Below are 9451 nucleotides of genomic sequence, written 5' to 3' on the forward strand. Positions count from 1 at the left end.
AGACTAGAAATGATAGAGTGTCTCCTCAACAGAGATCCAGCAGAAGGGAGGAAGGATCTGCAAATATGTAGTGGAGAGTGTCATGGGGGAGGGAGTGCTTAACCCTTGCTCCTCCTCCCAGCCACTTTCTCAGTTAAGGGAAGAGAACCAGGATCTTTCACACAAGCATTTATTCCAACGCTTATTTACATTCTCTAGGGCAGAGGTTAACAACCTTTTTTGGGTCCAGGGCTCCCTTTACCAATGACATTCTTTCTGCGGCACCCCTGTGGGGCTCATTCAGGATCCCCGTTATGTCCCCCCTTTGCCTACAGAGCCGACAACCCCTCACCGCATTTTGAACACCCTCCCCTGTGGAGTGTTCCCTTAGCTTCCTCTCCTCTCCGCTCTCCTTGGACAGCCACTGCTGCCACCCCTTGTCCCTGAGCTGCTCTCCTTGCCCCAAAGAGAGGTGCCTCCTCACACTGCCCCACAGGGGCCTTGGAAGCAGCCCCTGGCCAGCCCCAGAGGCATGGTTTGTGTGTGTGTGTGTGTGTGTGTGTGTGTGTACACAAAAGTCTGTAGCACAGTCGTAGACCATCTGCTGAGCATGTAGAAGGCCCCGGTTCAACCCCGGACCTCTACAGCTTGGGCTCAGAAAGGCAGCTTCCAGTGTGGTGTAGTGGTTAAGAGCGGTAGACTCGTAATCTGGTGAACCGGGTTCGCGTCTCCGCTCCTCCACATGCAGCTGCTGGGTGACCTTGGGCCAGTCACACTTCTCTGAAGTCTCTCAGCCCCACTCACCTCACAGAGTGTTTGTTGTTTCTTCTTCTTCTTCTTCTTCTTCTTCTTCTTCTTCTTCTTCTTCTTCTTCTTCTTCTTCTCCACAGAATCCCTCGACCATCACCTTAGGATTGTTCTTCCAAGATGGAACGAGGAATGAACCGAAAAGGAAAAGTGGCTGCAGAGCTACAAAACAGAAGAGCTTTTCTGGGACGGACATTGCGAGTGCATCGTGTGATACCTGACACCGGTGTGTCACACAGCGAAAAAGTGCTTGAGGCCTGGGTTGACTTGCCCTTTCGTAGACTCATGGCCATTACTATTAATTAATTGGTTGTATTTTTATCTGCAACACCCACTTAAGAATGAAATAAGTAGTATATTACTGCCAGCCAGAGCCTCCTCACCTGTAATTGAGGCCTCTTTTCTGGCTAACGCAGAGTAGGTGCAACTGTTCAGCCCCGGTTGGCCAACCTGGTCTTGCTCTCCCACACCATGCCAGCGAAGCAGCAGCCATTTGAGAGATGCTCTGAGGGCAAGTTGAGGCGAAGGAGTTCGGAGCCCTTGGTGGCCAATAAACAACCAGACATTGTCTCTCTGTCTCCCCATCTGCACTGAGCATTTAAAGCTGTATTGTCCCACTTGTCAGTCAGCCAGTGCTTCCCCAGAAAGAACCACGGGATTTGTGAAGGGTGCTGAGAGTTGTTAGAAGACCCTGATTCCCCCACAGTGAGCTACAGTTCTCAAAGTGGCTTCACAACCAAGCCCTCGTCACAGGAAACCCTGGAAACCCCGCAGTCTGGGTGAGCCACCCTATGGACACTGCAAACCCTCCAAGTGTTCCATTTTCCAGGGACAATCCCAGATTTACAGAAGAAATCCCGGTTTCTGATCCAATTCTGGAACATCATAATAATAATAATAATAATAATAATAATAATAATAATAATAATTTATTTATTTATTTATTTATTTATTCCGCCCATCTGGCTGGGTCCCCCCAGCCACTCTGGGCAGCTTCCGACAAAACACAAAAATACAATAACCTATTAAACATTAAAAGCTTCCCTAAACAGGGCTGCCTTTAGATGCCTTCTAACATCCCGCTTTTCCTTAGGACGTCCCTGTTTTCATTGGAAGGTCTGGAGTTATGTGACATCCAAGCCAAGGAGATAAGTAACTATACAACCTTTAGAAGACATTGGATGGCAGCCCTGTAAAGGGAAGGTTTTTTAAATGTTTAATGTTTTATTATTATCATTTGGCAACTGAGAAAAAGAAGAAAATTTAGTACCATCAATAAAATAAAAGTTGAAGAACAAGTCTTGGAAGACCCCAATGATATAAAAAAGAACTTCCTTAAATTCTATGAGAACTTATACAAAAGAGAAGAAGAAGATTTAACGGGCATCGCAAAATATCTAGAAGAAAATAGTCCCAAAAATATATCAGAAGAGGAAAGAACCGCCTTAAATAAACCCATAAAAATAGAGGAGATCCGAGAGGCAATCAAGAGGATGAAACTGGGGAAAGCCCCAGGCCCAGACGGGTTATCTGCCAAGTATTACAAGGTCCTAGAGGAACACTTAACACCAGTACTATGTGACGTAATCAACGAGATACTAAGAGGAGGAAAAATGCCAACATCCTGGAAAGAAGCCTATATCACGTTGATTCCGAAACCAGATTCAGACAAACTTAACATCAAGAATTATAGACCGATTTCATTACTAAATAACGACTACAAGATCTTCGCAGATATAATGGCACACAGACTTAAAAAGTGTTTAACTAATCTCATCCATATTGACCAGGCCGGTTTCCTTCCCAACAGACAAATAAAAGATAACATTAGACATACAATAGACATCATTGAATATTTAGAATGTCATAATGAAATTCCCGCTGCTTTAATGTTCGTCGATGCCGAGAAGGCTTTCGACAATGTCTCCTGGGGTTTTCTGATAAAGTGCCTGGAAAGATCAGGGATAGATGGCATATTCCTGCAAGGAGTTAGAGCAATCTACACACAACAAAGAGCTAGATTAATTATTAACAATACCCTGACAGAACAGTTTGAAATAGCAAAAGGCACTCGACAGGGGTGCCCTCTGTCACCGCTGTTGTTTATCATGGTTTTAGAGATAATCACAAACAAGATAAGAAAAACCCCAGAGATCCGTGGCATAAAAATAGGAGCGAAAGAATATAAACTGAAAACATATGCAGACGATCTTATGCTGTCATTGGAAGAACCAAAAGAGAGCGTCGGCAAAGTGTTAAAGCTACTAGAGGAATTTGGAAAATTATCCGGATTTAAATTGAACAGAGCAAAGACTAAAATAATGACCAAAAATATGGAAGAAGAAACCAAAAACGATCTTGAAAGTCAAACTGGAATTAAAATAACTAAAAAAGTAAAATACCTTGGAATCTGGTTAACTATGAAAAATATAAATCTGATTGAAAATAATTATAAGAAAACATGGAAAGAAATAATGAAGGACTTGGATACATGGAATAGAATACATCTCTCGTGGTTGGGGAGAATGGCGGCGATTAAAATGACCTTACTACCTAAATTACTCTTCCTATTTCAGAATATACCGATAATTAGAGGAACCTCAATATTCAAAGAATGGCAGAGATTACTTTCTAAATTCATTTGGCAGGGAAAGAGACCAAGAATCAGATTTAAATTGCTCACAGACCAAAGAGATAGGGGTGGCCTTGCGGTTCCAAACTTGAGGTTATATTACGAAGCTGCATGTCTTTGTTGGGTAAAAGACTGGATTGTCATCAAAAACAAAAATTTGTTAGATCTAGAGGGGTTTAATCTAAGATTCGGTTGGCATGCCTATTTATGGCGAGACAAGGGAAGGGTTCATAAAGGTTTTTCTAACCACATTTTCAGAGGGCCACTGCTGGAAGTGTGGGAAAGGAATAAAAAACTGCTGGAGCAGAAAACGCCCTGGTGGTTATCACCAATAGACATTTTAACAATTAAAAAATTAAATATAGAGGGGGAAAGATGGACATATGAAGATTTACTAACCAAAACAGAATCCGGATGGAGGATTAGACCTTATGAAGAAATAAAAAGCAAGCTGACTGGCTGGATTCAATACCATCAAATTAATTCAATGTGGAGAGAAGATAATAAGATCGGAATAAATGACAAGAAATCTAGATTTCAGATTGAAATAATAGAAAGTAAAACAAAATTATTATCAAAAATGTACAACCAGTTACTTGAGTGGGACACCAAGGACGAGGAAGTAAAGGATGTAATGGTGAAGTGGGCGGTAGACCTAGGGTACAACATAGAGTTTGACAAATGGAAGGCATTGTGGTGTAAAGATATGAATTTTTCAGCATGCACGACACTAAAGGAAAACATGTATAAGATGATGTACAGATGGTACATAACGCCGGTAAAACTACATAAAATGTATAGAACGGGCGATAAACTGTGTTGGAAATGTAAGAGTAAGGAGGGCGAATTCATTCATATGTGGTGGACGTGCGAGATTCTCAAAAAATTTTGGGAATCCATCTATAATGAATTAAAAAAAATTCTTAAATACACGTTTGTTAAAAAACCCGAAGCCTTCCTGCTGGGGATAATTGGTAAGGATATCAAAGAAGAAGATAGAACCTTTTTTCAATATGCAACGGTGGCCGCCAGAACCCTCATAGCACAGTACTGGAAAACACCAAAAATCCCAACACTAAAGGAGTGGCAACTTAAATTATCCGATTATTTGGAGCTGGCTAAATTGACACAGAAAATAAGAAATCAAAGAAGTGCAAAATTTAACAATGAATGGGATAAATTTAGGATATATATGGAAATAGAGACAAGGGGAAAATTAAAATGTTGATCAGAAACACATATGTACTTATAGATATCACAGTAGGCATGAGATAACGCTTACTACGTAAAAAGTTTTATTAAGGAATAGACACAGCAGATAGATAAACAAGATAATAATTTCCGAAATCGAGATAAAGGGAAGTCGATCAATGTCATCAAAGTTGTATGTATTTCATGTTTTGTTTGTTTGTTTTTTTCTCTTTTTCTGTTTTTTCTTTTTCATTTTGTCTTTTGTATGTTTGTGAAATATATTTATGTCAAAATTTAATAAAAAATTTAAAAAAAAAAAAAAATACAATAACCTATTAAACATTAAAAGCTTCCCTAAACAGGGCTGCCTTTAGATGCCTTCTAACATCCCGCTTTTCCTTAGGACGTCCCTGTTTTCATTGGAAGGTCTGGAGTTATGTGACATCCAAGCCAAGGAGATAAGTAACTATACAACCTTTAGAAGACATTGGATGGCAGCCCTGTAAAGGGAAGGTTTTTTAAATGTTTAATGTTTTATTATTATTCTATATATGTTGAAAGCTGCCCAGTGTGGCAGGGGCAACCCAGTTGTTGTTGTTACTGTTACTGTTACTGTTACTATTATTATTTAGGATGCCCCATTTTCATCGGAGAAATGTTGGAGAGCATGACACTAGCATTGCTCCTGTTTGCCTGGACCTCTTTGCCACCTGCCCTGCCACGGCCCCATGACGTCAAGCAGAAAGGATCTCTTTATGAGGAGGACAGCTCTGCCCCAGCTGCTGCTTCTTCTTCTTCTTCAATCACTTGTAGCAGAGTAAGATTGTCTTCCATAAACACGGTTTTAACAATGAGTCTGTAAGTGATTGTGGAGGCCAGTTCTGGATCCACAAGTCCTTCCACAGTGAGGACATTGGTTTCCACCACAAAGGATGAGCCAGTCCGTCAATCTCAGTTTCTTGTTTTTCCAGTCTTCAGTTCAGTCCTCCACATTTCCATGTCAGTTTGTGAAATATGTATATATTTTTTCAAAAGCCCTCAGGATAATCCATCAGCATTTCGGTGCAAAATTCTCCCAATACACACATTTCTGCCTGCAATTCTGCCCAATATACACAACTTTGCCAAGCAATTGTCCCTAACGTGATGCATTTTGATGTGTAACTTTCACCGATTTTTATGCACACTCTCCCATGACATATGCATTTTTCTTTTTGTACACCTTCCTTGGGCTGGAGAACTCATACTGCCAAATCCAGAGAAGAACAAATGTCAAAGGATGGCTCTGCTTCGGTTTGCGTATTGTTTCGCAAAGTCTGAATTAGGTAGGTTCACCTTTACATGGAGACTGAATTGATTTTCTCCCGTTGCTACTGGCCATTGCTGCTTCCACAGAGCACAGAATTTGAAGGAGAGAGAGAGAGAGAGAGAGAGAGAGAGAGAGAGAGAGAGAAGGGTGGAGGGGTGCTATCCTCTTAACTTTTGGTTGGTTTTTAGAAAGTGCTACAATACAAGACTGGTGCTGGCAATGGCAGGTGGCATAAGTCCTTGGTTCTCAAAAGAGAGGCGCAGAACACCTGGAAGGGGAAATGACCTAAGGAGGAGGAGTAGGATGTTTGGAGCATCTCCACCTGGTCCCTGACCAAGATTTGGCAGCAATGACTGCCTTCAGAGAACGGGCAAGGAAGCCCTGGTGTGATGAGGCAGGAGATGAGGTTTACGAGAGGGAGAGGACTCAGCACTCCACCCCTGCCCTCAGCAGATGAGGCTCTGTGTCACAATCACCACCCGTTCAATGTTTTGGGAAAGGTTCCTTGCCCCGGGTGGAAGTGCTACTGGCCCACACACTACGCACCAGAGTGCAGCTTCACGATATTGTGCAAATATCTCCCCGAGTTCTTCTTCTGCTGGTCTTGGGCAGATGAGAAAGTAAAGCAGCTTCAGAATTGGGGGGCAGAGTGTCTCCAATTTCAAAGTTCGAGAAAGGTGTAAGCAGAAGACAACTCTCCAGGCAACCACAAAAGACGATCAAGGATTGTGTATGGGTGCCTCCAGATGATCTGTATTTTGCAAGAGAGATTCAAATACAGCCGCACCTTGGAAGTCGAACGGAATCCGTTCCGGAAGGCCGTTTGACTTCCAAAACATTCGAAAACCAAAGCGCGGCTTCCGATTGTCTGCAGGAAGGTCCTGCAGCCAATCAGAAGCCGCAGAAGCCCCATCGGACGTTCGTCTTCCAAAAAAATAGTTCGCAAACCAGAACAGTCACTTCTAGGTTGGCGACGTTTGGGAGCCAAAACGTTTGGGAACTAAGCTGTTCGAAAACCAAGGTACAATTGTATATAATAGAACTTCAGGTTTGCACAGTTGAAGTGGATTAAGGCTCTGTGGATTAAGAAGAAGAAGAAGAAGAAGAGTTTGTACTTGATATCCCACTTCATCACTACCCTAAGGAGTCTCAAAGTGGCTAACATTCTCCTTTCCCTTCCTCCCCCACAACAAACACGCTGTGAGGTGAGTGGGGCTGAGAGACTTCAGAGAAGTGTGACTGGCCCAAGGTCACCCAGCAGCTGCATGTGGAGGAGCGGAGACGCGAACCCGGTTCCCCAGACGAGACTACTGCTCTTAACCACTACACCACACTGGCTCTCGCCATTAAGACTCTGTTGCCCTAGTACAGTAAATTCATTCATTCACTCATTCAAGGTTTTGCAGTTTGGAAAGTGACTGCGAAATGTACAGACATATAAATCAGGACAAGCGCAGGATGAATGCTAGTTGTCTAATTACTGCCCAAAAACAAACCCAAAGGCTCCATAAAAACCAGACTGGACTAAACTTAGTGTAAGAAAATCAGGATGAAAACTGCGGTCCACAGAGAGTTCATGTTCGACATTGTATTATGTTATGCCTGCCTTTTTCCTTTGGCAAGCTGGGAACGCAAACAAACTCATCTCCCTATGAGAAGCTCGACTGCTGCAGCATTTAATTTGCACTAGATAATATATTAAATGTTTATCTGTGCCAACGAGATGAGCATGCTTGGCTTACCTGGAACCAAGTCTTGCTGGTTTGCTCATAGAAAAGCTTGCCAACCAAAATGGCTTAAGGCATATATAGAAGCTTGGTTTCAACAGGACAGGAGTTTATTTAATAGAGTTATCTCACTACTCCTCCCGATTTAGGGCAAGCTACTTGTAGTTTTAGTAAGTAAATATGCATTTTCTTAAAAAAGTGTCTGCCAGGAGGGATGGGTGACTTGGTTTATTTCCTTTTCTCTCTGTTTCTTGTCCAGTTCTTCACATTTCTATATCTGTGCAAAGCTGCTTTGAGGGTTTCTCAACCCACCCTACAATCAAGTGGTATATACATTTTATTAAATAAATAAATATGTGCATTTAAAGAATCGTCATGAAAATTACTCAGCATTTTAGTGCAAATGCCTCCTTGTTTTGTATATAAAGCTGCTGAATATAGGCATTTGGCAAAACAATTTCCCCTAATATAATGCAATTTCCACATGCTGTTTTCACTAATGTACCCACCTTTCTGCACATGCATTTGTTCGCGCATTACCTGGCTGGAGAATGGCACTGCAAATTCACAGAGGCAAATTTCGAAGGATTGCCTGGGTCAGGGTAGACCCATTAAAATATTGAACCTGAATTGGCCCCGGAAAGATTTCCCCAGGGAGTCTCATCTGGCTCCTTCATTACATTTACATTTCATTACATTAGGCACCGGGCAAAAACATTTCTCTTTGACCGTTTGGCTGATTAACATTCTATTCCCTTTTAAATGTAGTTGGGGGAGGGGGCTGCTATTGGTTTGTTTGGCTTTTGTTTTACAGTGGTACCTCAGGTTACATACGCTTCAGGTTACAGACTCCGCTAACCCAGAAATAGTACCTCGGGTTAAGAACTTTGCTTCAGGGTGAGAACAGAAATCACACAGTGGCGGCAGTGGGAGGCCCCATTAGCTAAAGTGGTACCTCAGGTTAAGAACAGTTTCAGGTTAAGAACGGACCTCCAGCACGAATTAAGTTCTTAACCCGAGGTACCACTGTATTATGCATTTTGTGTTTTTGATTTTGCATTTTTATGTTGTGAACTGCCCCATGCTCTTTGGATGAAGGGCGGTATACAAATTTAAACACCGTATTTTTCGCTCTATAAGACACACTTTCCCCCTTCTAAAAAGTAAGGGGAAATATGTGTGCGTCTTATGGAGCAAATGCAGGCGAGAGGCTCTGCTCTTCTCCCTCCTTGGGGAGAAGCCCCTAAGAGCCGCACACACGCTCCGCTGCTCTTTAAAGGGAGCGCAGCTCTTGGGGGAGCCTTCATCCCACTGCCTGGGAGAGGCTGCGCATGGCTATCCCATGAGCCAGGACAGCAAGAGGCTATCCCAGAAGCCAGATTCCTCTTGCTGTTCTGGCTTTTGGGATTCAGAATATTTTTGTTCTTGTTTTCTTCCTCCCAAAACTAGGTGCGTCTTATCGTCTGGTGCATCTTATAGTAATCTTACTCGTAATCTGGTGAACCGGGTTCGATTCCCCGCTCCTCCACATGCAGCTGCTGGGTGACCTTGGGCCAGTCACACTTCTCTGAAGTCTCTCAGCCCCACTCACCTCACAGAGTGTTTGTTGTGGGGGAGGAAGGGAAAGGAGAATGTTAGCCGCTTTGAGACTCCTGAAGGGTAGTGATAAAGCGGGATATCAAATCCAAACTCTCTTCTTCTTATAGAGCGAAAAATACGGTAACAACAACACTAATAAATGTCCATTGCCTCGAATGAGTCTACTCAAGAGTAGGGCAAATATTGGCTACAACCCTCTCTGTGTTC

The sequence above is a fragment of the Podarcis cretensis genome, assembly GCF_951804945.1.
Source record: "Podarcis cretensis genome assembly, chromosome: 2".
In the NCBI taxonomy this organism is placed as follows: Eukaryota; Metazoa; Chordata; class Lepidosauria; order Squamata; family Lacertidae; genus Podarcis; species Podarcis cretensis.